The following is a 13,069-nucleotide window of genomic DNA, read 5'->3' as shown; positions in this document are numbered from 1 at the left end:
ATGAACAAAAGAATCCACTGCAGTTTTATGTTATAATCTCTTCAGATAATTAGAAAAATTACATTTCTTTCAAATTGTCCCTGAGCCTGGTTCTGCCAGAGGTTTCTACCGGTTAAAAGGACTAGATCATAGGGGGTCATATGATTGTTAGGTTTTTCTCTGTATGTATTATGCAGGGTCTACCTTATATAAAGCAAATATAAATATAAAGCACCTTGAGGTGACTGTTCTTCTGATTTGGTGCTGTATGAATAAAATAAAACTGAATTGAACTGAAATTCAAATTATGACTGCTGCACGTTGTGATGTACCTTTGCACAGCCAATAGAAAGGAAGCATACAGCTGTGCTAAGTTAAACCAAACAATGACCAAAAATATTCTGTGCGTTTGCAAGTTTAGTGAACATTCTGACACAAGTGGCTTTGTGGACCTTGGCAGTGTTGTGGAAACAACACGCTTTTACTGGCAGGGATAGTTGCAAAGATTTTTTTTTATGGATGAGACATACATGGTTTGAAAGGGAGCTGGCACATCTAGCGTACTTATCTTTAATGTGTAGCTTTTATTAAAATTATGAAGCACTTTGTAACTGTGTTTTAAAAAGTCCCATGTAAATAATTATTATTTTCATCCCATTTTTGCTCTGTTATCTTATTCTTATCCTTTTCCCATTCATCTACCTGCTTTCCTGGGTGTCAACTGCTAGTCTGTTCTTTACATCACTACCACTTTCCCACAGTGTTACACTGTAGCAATCATCTTCTTGCCTGTCTGTTTTCACCAAATAAGCCTCTACTTTGCGTCGTTTAAATCTGTGCTTTCTGTCATTCTCCCTTTCAGAGTCTTATTTGTGAAACCCTCAACTCCACCTCAGCTGAGTCACTCAGAGCTCCACCTAAGCCTACTTCTTCATCTTCACCAGCATCTAGACTCTCGGGGACTCTGTGTTAAATCCTATTACCACTGGGATTCTGTTCTCCCATGACGGGTCACCGGAGTCTACTTGCCAAAAACATTAATTAATTTCTCTATCTTAAGAAATCATGTTCAGTTCTTCCAAATGATCTGTCATTACTGAAATATTAATAGAAATGCACGAAGAAGTAAAAGAAAAAGAAAAACACTAACAAGAAAAGTCCAGAGAGAATTTATAGAGCTTGTCTTTGAAAAGCAAATATGTTTGGCACAACAGCACATTCAGGTCATGATTTTGATTGCAAAAGCTGCCAGACAGGACAGGACTTTTCAGATACTTTTTTTTTTTTTTTTTAACAACCTTTCACTTTTTTTGACAGATGTGTACTGATCTGTACTTGCTCCTTACATTTTCAAAACTGGCTTGTTACTTTTGGTTTAAAGCATTTTAGAGAAGTTATTATTTCACAGCACTAAAAAACACTAAAAAGTCCATCTGATGTATTTCACAGGGAGTGCAAGATAACTTCACTTAGACATAATTAAAAGATAAGAAAGGATAGAGAAGGAAGAAAAGAGGTTATATTTATCTAAAGTCCAGGATTGATTAATAATTTTTTTCTGAGCCTGCTCCTCTGCCTCACCGTGTTCCGCACCTGCTGGCGACTGCCACACCTTAACCGGTGCAACCGTATGCTCTGTGGCTGCCAAGTCACTGGCTGGTCCAGCTCCAGCAGCTGCGACTGCCACACTGCCGGAACTAAGGCGGCGCATGTAACCTATATTTACTTTCAATTTGTGGGCAACAAGTCAGGTTGTTACAGGAAACAATTACACTGTAAGTACTCTGTACTTTCTGAGGTGTGGGCTGTATTATGGAGTGATTTAATCTTGCTTAACTTCCAGATATTTTATAGGGAAAGTGATGAAAATTGTACTGGACATACCGCAGCAGCAGCTTAAGTAATTACTGCTTAAGTACTTTCTGCATAATAGACGTTTCACTCTTCACCTCTCTATTTATATATTTCATACAAATTGATACACTGAAAACATTATACATTGACACGTACAATCAAACTTAAAGCACCATAAAGCAATTCCATAACTCTTAAAAAATAGCGTAAACAATCCATTCTGCCACTCTGCTCAAGTCTCCACTGAAGAACAGAGAGGACAACAGCAGTCACTTTCTTTTATTTATCTTCCTTCATAAATAAACAGTGTCAAAACTTATATCCGGATGGGCAGAGCTCCTAACTTTGCCCGCTGCTGTTCTGTGTGTGACACACGTGGCTAGTGTCTCGTTGTACAACGAGATAGGACACTCTCTTGTCACCTCTTTATTCTCTGTCAACTGTGTTCTTTAGCTTAAAGGTGACATTCTAGCACGTGTGTAAACAAAAACAAAAACGCCACACGTCACATGATCAGTGACGTCTGAAGCTTCCATTAGAACTGTTTCATTACCTGATGATTTACGAGGAAGTGAATCATTCATGGAATTGGTGCAGAGTTTTGATTGTGAGAGAGTCTTAACAAAACAAAAATCAGCTTTTCATAATATAAATATCATTAAATCAGAATCAGAATACTTTATTGATCCCTAGGGGAAATTATTTTTCGTTACAGTGTTTCATTATAAACAAACAGTAAAAAGACAGACAATACACAACTAAGAATATCACCATATATACAGGCATATGTATACATAAAGTCACTTATTAATAAATAGCTGAGAAAGGAAGAACATGTGCAAAAAGGGTGTAGCTGTTGCAGTAAACAGTGTGTTAAGTGGATGAGTTGTACAGGTAGATGGCCACAGGCAGGAATGATTTCCTGTGTTGTTCAGTGGTGCTTTCCGGTACTCTCAGTCTCTCACTGAACGTGCTCCTGTGACTGACCAGCATGTCATGGAGTGGGTGGGAGGTGTTATCCAACATTGTCTTTATCTTGGACAACATCCGCCTCTCCGACACCACCTTGAGACAAGTGATATGACCTTGTAGTGCCATATCACCCTATTAGAGCACTTCGCTCTCGCTCTGCAGGCCTACTTGTTGTTCCTAGAGGTTTCTTCCTGTTAAAAGGGAGTTTTTCCTTCCCAATGTCATCAGAGTGCTTTGAGGTCATATGATTGTTGGATTTTTTTTCTGTTCTATAGTTAACTCCTTACAATATAAAGTACATTGAGGTGACAGTTGTGATTTGGTGTGTACACCATAACTGCAGTCCCTCTAACTTCCACTTAAAGCTCCAAAAGTGAGTCAGTCCCCCCAAAAAAAAAAAAATAAAATAAAATAATATATATATATATATATATATATATATATATATATATATATATATATATATATATATATATATATATATATATATATATATATATATATATGTAGTTATAGTTATATAGTTAATATAGTATAGTTAAGCATAATGATAATCACTGATCTGCATAAATGTCCTCACACTACAAAAATATGATGACAACAAAACATTACCTCTGCTTCATCTGATTGGCTGTTGTTGATGTTTTGATATTTTGACAATGGTGCACTGTAATAAAGACATGAGTGATGATGTAATCTTCTCCATCTTTATAGATCTCTGAAAACCTCAAATATTCTTCTGATCATCAGGATGGAAAAATAAAAAATAAAATTTGCACAAGTGATTAAAAAAAGGTAAAGATAAATAAACAAACACATAATGAGTCTATGATATAATAATGAGTAAAATAATGCCAAAAAATTCTTTGGCAGTGTGATGGTGGTACAGCCACAGACAAAAACTGGGCTGTATTTCCGTGTCAGCTGTTTTATGTACAGACACCACTCTGATCTTTGTGACAGCAGTGCCCACAGCAATTCCACATTAACCACATTCTCTTTAATCCACTTCTGATTTCTTCTTTAGTTTTTCTCACACTGAGGCGACAGCAGAGACAGAAATATACCAGCAAGACATTTTCAAAACCAGGAGGGCAAATAAGAAATGAGGTGCAAAAATAGTGGAAGCATTAAATGTTCACTTGTACAACTGCAACTGAAAAGAAGAAGAGCAACTTTATGTTTATCAAATCAGTACCAGGAAACACTGTGGAATCATCACTTGAAAGAAAATAAACTTAAATGACAATGTTTTCAAGGGATTTATACTCAAGTTGGAGCATATGGAAGCATATTTTTATCTGCTTTCTCGACAACATTTGCTCTAAAAAGGCCAGAAAGTGTTATCAGCCATGTGGATGTGGAGAAGTGAGTCTAACTCGCCTTGTTAAGTTTTCAATTCAGAATAGTCTTAATCAATCAAACAATCAATCAATCTGTCTTTATTTATAAAGCACTTTTCATAAAACAATGTAGCACAAAGTGCTTTACATGGTTAAAAGCAGCCCACCCGCCCTCCAACTCACTTCCCACACTCTCATTAACATAAACAATCATGGATACATACACACACACATCCCCCCTGCAGCCCTGAGCTCCTCCGGCAGGCTGTTCTACAGACGAGGACCATAACACTGAAAAGCTGCCTCTCCATGAGTATGTGACTTTAGGGACAATCAAAAGGCCAGTACCAGAGGTAATGGTTCATATGGTAAAAGCAGATCTGAGAGATAAGAAGGCCCAAGACCATTAAGACATTTAAAAACCAATAAAAGAATATTAAAATTAAAATCAAGATCACTTTCTAATTAATTGTTGGATGCTGAAAAGCTCTGTATATGCAGCTCAAACTGCTTCAGCAGTGAGTGTTTGTCACTGGTACAGATTGACTGTGCGTGTTGTGTGTCTGATCATACAGTGAGAAGAGACAACAGCAATACACACAGTGCTGGGGGGGTGGTGACAGAGAGCTCTGGAGCTTTGATGTTAAAAAGGGAAAATTCAACAACACCACCGAGGGAATTTTGTCCAGGGAATATTTACCAACCAGCTAAAAGACATTCAGGCAGCAGAGCGAGAGAGAAGCTTTTATGTCTGTGTGTTAGTTTTTGCTAACACTTAACTTCTCTTGTCTTCTGTTGAGCTTTATCACATTTATCCTCCTGGATTTTAAAACAAATTGCCAGCAGCCAGCCAGTGAGTCTCTGTGTCTCTGTGTTTGTTTTGTCTGCACACTCTTTGTGAGCAATCATGAGTTGATCAACCAAAACTAAACATGCGATAAATCTCTGCGTCTTTAAGATTCCCATCTTTATCTGAGGTCATGGTATCATCATGTTCCCTAGCAATGTTGTAAAATGACCTTTTTTCTCTATACAACCTCATGAAGGCACCAAACAAAATCACTTGACAAAATAGCCCATCATTCACTTCCATAAAAGTTGAATTATGCATGATATCATGATGTGCGGCCTATAGCAACCACCTATCAATGGACTAAAATTACCCATGTTTTTGAATCATGACCTACAGCATGAACAGGCCAAACCCTGCTGCAGCATGGTCACGTGTGAATTTAAAATGAACAGATGAGTATTTAAATGCTGCAAACCCTTCTCTGACAGTTTTCACACATTTTTCATTGTTTCACTGAGTGTTTAACAGTCAGTCTCACGTTTCCTGTGTTCGATTAGGTCCATGAACACTGTTACAAACTGAAAAATAAAGTGACATTTGATTCTTCTTGTTTCAGGATTTCATATTTTTCTGAGTGTACTTGAATCTTTATAATTTCATTTCCATCTCTTGCTTTGATTAAAGTCTGGTTTGATTTTCTGTATATTTCCAAAGTGAAGCAAAACATTTATTCCAGAGTACAGTGAACATATTTAATAAACACAGTCAGAAATAAAACCTACTTTCTGCTTGAAGTCTGTAACTGCACTCATTAAAACGACTAAGTTCAGTCATTCATTTAATTTAGAAAAGAAAGAAATTATCAGCATATTACAATTTGTAGACAGCTAAAAATGTAAAAGTTATTTGAATCTAACACTGACGTCATGATATCACAGTGTGCAACAACAATATGCGGAATAATCATTAGCATCGTTCCAGTTGCTGATCAGCACCATGGACAGCAACCACAGTCAGAGTTCCTGAAAGAAGTAAATTTAAGTTGAACTTTGAACTCACACCATCTTTTTCAAGCAGGCTAACACAAACCCAACACAGATGTAACCTCAGTGAAGAAACATGAAGACACCTGTAATGTCTGTGAGCATGGAACAAAAGTAAGAAGTCCATTATTCTCAGGCCCTCACAGACTGGACGGGTCACCGGATGAAGCTCACTCATTCACAGAAATCCTCACTCAGAAATCTCGTCCAGTGGAGCAGCTTCTACATTTCAAGGAAAATGTTCACTGCATGAATAAATGAATTCAGACTATGATTAAACAGACAGAACCATGACTTAGAAAATGTAATGGAAACCTGTTCAGCTCAAGCTGAATGAATCGTGCATGTGTGGAAATGTCTTGTGTCGTTCATGTGTACTCGCTCTCTGCTAGTGCTGCAGCATTTGGCATCAGTCAGATATTAAATAAGTAATTACAGGGTCAGTATCAGAGAACTGGATATATTTCAGAGAGCTGAAATATAAATGAAAAGCACTTTTGTTCATTTACAGCAGTGAAATATTTCCACACCATGTTCCACTTTCTCACTGGCTGTAGCCTCCATGTGCCCACTGAGTCACGTGATGAGGGGAGGAGCAGAAGGACCAAAGAGTGCATGCCTGACATTTAACAAAATTACTTGTTATTTTTCATTGTTTAAGCATTAATTAAATACATTGAGGTTTTAATTTGGTATTGGTCAGTGTAGATGTGAGTGTGGAGTCATGAGGGTGAAATTATCTAACCAACTGTAGCGTCAGGCGGCAACAAGCGAAGAGGTTCTGAAGAATTTCTGATTCCACTTCATGTATTCAAGGTTATGGTGAGCTCAATATTTGTATTGTTGGCTGGGAGATTTTGTACACAGTTCATGTTGTAGTTGGGAAAGATATGTCCTCAGTAAAAGTGTTAAAATCTGATGAAAATATCTTCACTGACCGAAACTGGTGTTGGTGGTACTCTGGTTATGTCGAGATAAGTGCCCAAAACTGGATGGAGTGTTCATGTACAGTGTAATGTGTATGTGTGTAAAATAAACAAGCTTACCTGGATTTTACTAATGTTTTTGCTACAAAATGATATTCTGTTTATATTCTTGTATAAACTGATGACACAAATCAATATATGAATTAAATCTCAGTCGGGTCTTAAAACATAAAGATTTTTATGAGCTGTAACTTTTGTCTAAATTGAGACAAAGCTGAAGTTATTTTATAAAACTGTCAGAAACATGGTGTTTAATGAGATGGCCTATGCATGGCCTCCAGCACTACAGTGAGGATCAATGTATTGACTCTGTTTATCCATAGTCAGGTCACAGTGGCAGAGTTTTCCTCATGATCTTTACCACAGTGATGTTTTCCATCCTCCTGAGAGATCCTGACACCAGATGAGAAATAAAGTGACTCCAGTTCATGGCTGTAACCTCTGAACATCACCAGCAGACTGTTGGTGGGTGTAGTTAGGCTCATGTTTAATCTTAAAATAGATTTTTGTCTATTTAATGTACAAAAGGGAAATTGTATAACTGAACTGATTTGAAGAAGGATATCTTGCAGTTTGTCAGACTATCAGCCTGATATTAAACTCTAACCCGCATTAAAGTGGTGACCTGCTGGATGTTAAAGAGGTTATCAGCTGTGCTGTAATACCCAGTTTCACCAGTAGATGGGAGCAGACATTAAATGTGATTCAGGTGCATTTTCACTTCACTGAGAGGTTTAGCAGGATGAGCTCGGAGTTCAGGATCCTGAAGAAAGTCCAGTTCATCAGTTTCTAGTTTCAGACACTAAAACACTTCAGTTCTGTTTCATCTGAAAGATTGAGTGTGACACAATGAATGTTTCACAGGGGACGAAGAAAGAAAAGATTCAAGATTAATTCTGATGTTTTATTTAACAAAATTAAAAAATAAATTGTCAGTTGGTTTCTGGGTAATTTAGAGGACAAAGACAGAAACTCTTCTGTCTCCAACACTAAATGATGCTGCTGCTGTTTCTGTGGTTTAATGTTTGTTGTTTCCTGCAGTGAAGAGAGGAGTGTATCAGTTAGCCTCAACCAAACAGGATCAAGTCAAACTTTTCATCAGCTTAGCAATATGGCTGTAAAAAGGCTGATTTATTTATGTTTTATTGTTACCTTCATGAAGAGATTATTTTAATAAACTACAGCAGCTTTTCAAAATTTTCTCATCTTCACATCTCTGCTGTGAAACTCAGAGTGACCACAAAGAACTTGGAGGTGTTTCTGTGATAAAGAAGTCAGACGACCACAAAGCTGCCTTCTGCTTTTTAACACTTCACCACAGAGCAGAAAGCAAACATGTTCTCACAGCATGAACACTATTATTAGACAAACCAGCACACACTGCAGTGAGACGTCTCATCAGCTTCAGACTGCAGTTACACCACATGTCAGGATGTCACAGAAAGTATAAACTTATAAATATATAAACTTTATAGATTCAGGATCTCAGTAGAGACACAGAGATAGAGTTTTAAATTTTAATTTCAGTTAAATTTAAAAAAGGTGAATTTAAAGAAAAAATTGTGAATAATATTAAAATAATTTCTCAATATAATTTTCTCTTTAAATGAACTGATGGCCTGTGTGCAGAGTTTAGATGCTTTTCCAAATGATGTTCCTTCCTGATTTTAAAATAAACAGCTCTGTGTTGAAACACCTGCAGCTGAAGTGTTTTCTTTCTATCAGAAACAGGATGCTGGATGACTGCAGAGCTGTTAGCTTCAGTTAACCACAGACCACAAACACACAGTCCAGCTCACAGTGAACAACACTCAGTAAGTACAGAGATAAACAGACACGGTTACATCTGACTTATCAAATTATACTCAAAGGAAACAAACGTATAATTAAACTACATATTTAAATGTGCCCTCGGTGCCACGCTGCATAAATGTCCATTTAAAAATAAATCAAACATCTTAGCAGCCATCATGTTGTACCTTTTTACATAGTAAAAAATGAGCTAAAATTCAACATAAGCAAAAGTCACATGTTTCCCCAACTGGTTGTTTTTACTTTTTAGATGCATCACTACTCCTACACAGCTGATTCAAATAGTTGAGTCCCCCTTTTTTAGCATGCCATCAGTTTTGGCAAACTTATAACAAGTGAGATAATCATTCGGATCAAGGATGCATCTAAAAGCCAAAGAAGAGAAACTTTAGAGGACTGGAGATGTTTTACTGGATCTTAAGCAGGGGATTGAGATCCTTTTGCTCTCTGGCTTCACTTCCTGCTGAGGAGACAACAAGGAAAGGTTGAACACTGCTAACATGATCCCAGAAAATCTGTTGAACTCAAAGCATCCCCAAATGATGAATGTGTTCTTGTTTCTTTAACTTTCAGTATCGATCAATAATGAAAAAATATAGATAAACATAATGGAACCCCTGATCTACTCTGCACAAATGTCCTCACAGTATAAAAACATGAAGAAAACACAACATCACCTCTGCTTTGTCTGACTGGCTGTTGTTGATGATTTGATGAAACTGTACATGACATGAGTGATGATGTCATCTTCTCCAGTTTCTTCTTGATCTGCTGAAATGATCCAACATGAACAATAATATAAATTAAATATCAAAACAGAGATTACATTTATATAAAGTTGTTACTGTGATCATACAGAATGTGAACTTTATTCTACTAAACAAACTCAGACATGAAAGATCAGGAAGTCTGAGTCTCACCTTCAGGTTTCCTGTGAACACATCGTCTCATCAGTAGAACCAGTAACACCAGTAGAACCACAACACAGACTGATCCAACACATGACAACACAGAGAGAACAGGAGGAGAGAGTGATGGAAGAAGAGTGATGGAGGTGGAACCAGGAGCAGAGGTGGATGCAGGTGGAGGTGTGGATGTAGGTGGAGGTGTGGTGGTGTGTTTGTCTAAAATAAAGCAAACACAGTCATTAAGTTGTCGTCACATTGTGAATGTTGAAAGCTGCAGAAACACAGACAGGTGAGTGTGTCACCTGTGACAGTGATCCAGCTGGATGGAGACTCTCCATGACCGCTGATGTCACACTTGTAGAGGCCTTCATCAGACCTGGAAACATGCTGGATGGTCATGTGACCTGTAGGCTGCTTCCTGATGAGGGAGCCATCTTTATAGAAAGCAGCTGGGAGGTTGGAGGGAGTGGTCTTTGTTTTACAGAGCAGAGTGACGTCATCTCCCTCCATCACAGGGAGGACAGGACTCTGCAGGATCACTGATCCACCTCAACACAGAGACAAACTACAGCATTTCATCCATTTACACACAGCTTCATCAACACTAACTCCACACACTCAGCTTACCAGTGACTGTCAGGTTAACCATGTTACTGATGGGACCCTCTCTGGACTCACACCAGTAAACTCCACTGTCTGATTTGTAGGTATTGGTGATGTTACAAGAACAATTGGCTGAACCAACTGTTGTTCCCCATTCAACTCCACACTGAGTCCTCTGTCGTTTGCTTGTGTTTCTCCTCAGAGTCCATCCAGCAGAGCTGTCGTCCTCCTCACAGCTCAGAGACACAAAGTCTCCTTTAAAGAACTGAGAGCTGCTGGGACTCACAGTCAGACGAGCTGTGAGGGTTAAAATGAAAACTGATGATCTTTTAGACTTTACATTGTGAAACATGAACCCAATCAGGTCATATCAGTGAGCATTTCTCAGGTTTAAACTGTGACAGAAGAAGGTTACTGACCTTGGTTTGTTGTGCAGCTCAGCAGTGAGATCAGAACTAAAGAGAAATGACACTCAGGTTGATTTGAGGTGAACATAAAGAACAACTCCACACAAACAGCTGACAAACACACAAACTCGTCTCCCTGATATATCTGCTCATTTTCTATTCGATGCAACATGTTTAAAAGTCTAAATAAAGTGTTTAAGATTGAAAAACAAGAGAGAGCATCATCTGTCTTTTTAACTCATTTTCTATCTTTTGTTTGAGGAAACTTTCGAGCCCAGCTTTCACTGGTCGAGTAGCAGCAATGTGACAGGCCACCAGTCCAATCCAGGGTTAACACGGAAAATGAAATAGTAATAATAATTTCAGATTTATCTCAAACAATAAGTCAACATATTTTAGCATTTTACACCAAGTTTTCTGTTGGAGGAAACCGATTTTAAACAGTCTCTGCTCCTTTTTATCTAAAGAGCTCTTTAAACTATCATTGTTACTGTAGGTGCACTGACTGCACTGTGGAGATATAAAGAAGAATATGCATTAAATATAAATATTACTGTTACACTGTCCAACTGTGTTGATATAATGAGTGAATGATTTGAGCTTTTCACTGCCTGCTGTGTTTCCTCGACTCCTGAGCAAAGATAAAGAGTCAGTTCAGACCTGCAGTTGGTCCTCGTGGTGTTTTGAACTTGAATTCAGCCTGATTTGTTTTTCATGTCTTCTCCTCCATCATCAGTTATCAGGAGAGCAGACAGTCAAAGTACAAGAATTCAAACAAACACAGAGATTCTACTTACAGAGCAGACACAGCACAGATGTTTCCTTCATCGTCCTTCTCACTCATTTCAGCTTTTTTTCATTTCTCTCACTGACACCAAGTAAAGCCCGCCCTCTTCCTCTGATCACCAGCTTTCTATTGGTTCAAACACAGTGGCGGGAAACTGACTTTTTCCATTTTCTTAGAGAAAAACTTACTTACCTTTCACTTAAGTTCACTCTGCATGTGCTGTTTTTGCTTTTAAACAAAGAAAAAGGCCGCTGAAACATTAGCGTACACAAAATCTCTCAGTTCCCTTCCATGTAGTTACGCCCCCCTCAGTGAGAGAGGCAGATATGATCTGAAAAACAGGAATCAAACCAGGGACGCTGTCCTTTGAGTTATTCTCACAAAATGTCAGATTCATTAATGTATAATTATGTAGGTGCGGATTACCTGAACTCTACATGGTTTGTATGCCTTCTGAAATGTCCTGACACTCTACCATCTAGTTTGGAAAAAAAATCATGGCCTCAGACCTGAAGGTACAGAGTCGCAGGCCAGACTGCAAACTGCTCCATCATTGAGTGCTGGAGGTCATTACTCAGTGAAGTCACCAGAACCAAGTTGGAATTTGAGCATGAGTGTCAGGGTGCTGAGTCATTGACCCAGCATAATTCCTTTTGCTGCATTTTGTTCAAGGTTTTGCAGTTAGTAGTGAATTTAGTCCTTTTTATATTTTTGAGGTTATTTGTAATTTCTGATTCATGGCTTCTTGTCTTCCCTGCTGGCACCTGCCAAGCCACCTGACGGTCTTCATCTTTGTTGCTGCTTACCTGCTGTGACACATGACACCCCATTGCTAAGTCACTTTGGGAGTCCTGTTGCCTCCACTGGCCCGTTGAGGTGCTGCTGGCCATGCGGTTGTCCTTCACAATGACTCCAGCATCAGTCACGTCTCCACCGCTTGTTCTCTTGCCACCGTCAATTCAATTCAATTCAATTTTATTTATATAGCGCCAAATCACAATAAAAGTCGCCTCAAGGTGCTTCATAGATACAGAGAAAAACCCAACAATCATATGACCCCCTATGAGCAAGCACTTTGGCGACAGTGGGAAGGAAAAACTCCCTTTTAACAGGAAGAAACCTCCGGCAGAACCAGGCTCAGGGAGGGGCGGGGCCATCTGCTGTGACCGGTTGAGGTGAGAGAAGGAAAACAGGATAAAGACATGCTGTGGAAGAGAGACAGAGATTAATAACAGATATGATTCGATGCAGAGAAGTCTATTAACACATAGTGAGTGAGAAAGGTGACTGGAAAGGAAAAACTCAATGCATCATGGGAATCCCCGGCAGCCTACGTCTATTGCAGCATAACTAAGGGAGGATTCAGGGTCACCTGGTCCAGCCCTAACTATATGCTTTAGCAAAAAGGAAAGTTTTAAGCCTAATCTTGAAAGTAGAGATAGTGTCTGTCTCCCGAATCCAAACTGGAAGCTGGTTCCACAGAAGAGGGGCCTGAAAACTGAAGGCTCTCCCTCCCATTCTACTTTTAAATACTCTAGGAACAACAAGTAGGCCTGCAGTGTGAGAGCGAAGTGCTCTAATA

The 13,069-nt window shown here is 38.6% G+C and overlaps 1 long non-coding RNA gene across 1 annotated transcript; it reads right to left on the bottom strand.

The window, feature by feature from the left end:
* Positions 1–7,877: 7,877 nt before the first annotated feature.
* Positions 7,878–9,887, bottom strand: LOC120437579. Its single transcript, XR_005611255.1, has 3 exons — positions 9,703–9,887; positions 9,460–9,553; positions 7,878–9,242 (listed from the first exon to the last, which is right to left on the bottom strand). It is a non-coding gene; the product is annotated as an uncharacterized LOC120437579 (long non-coding RNA).
* Positions 9,888–13,069: the final 3,182 nt, after the last annotated feature.

Source organism: Oreochromis aureus, linkage group 3 (assembly GCF_013358895.1).
Source record: "Oreochromis aureus strain Israel breed Guangdong linkage group 3, ZZ_aureus, whole genome shotgun sequence".
In the NCBI taxonomy this organism is placed as follows: Eukaryota; Metazoa; Chordata; class Actinopteri; order Cichliformes; family Cichlidae; genus Oreochromis; species Oreochromis aureus.
This window is presented reverse-complemented; position numbering and strand designations above follow the sequence as displayed.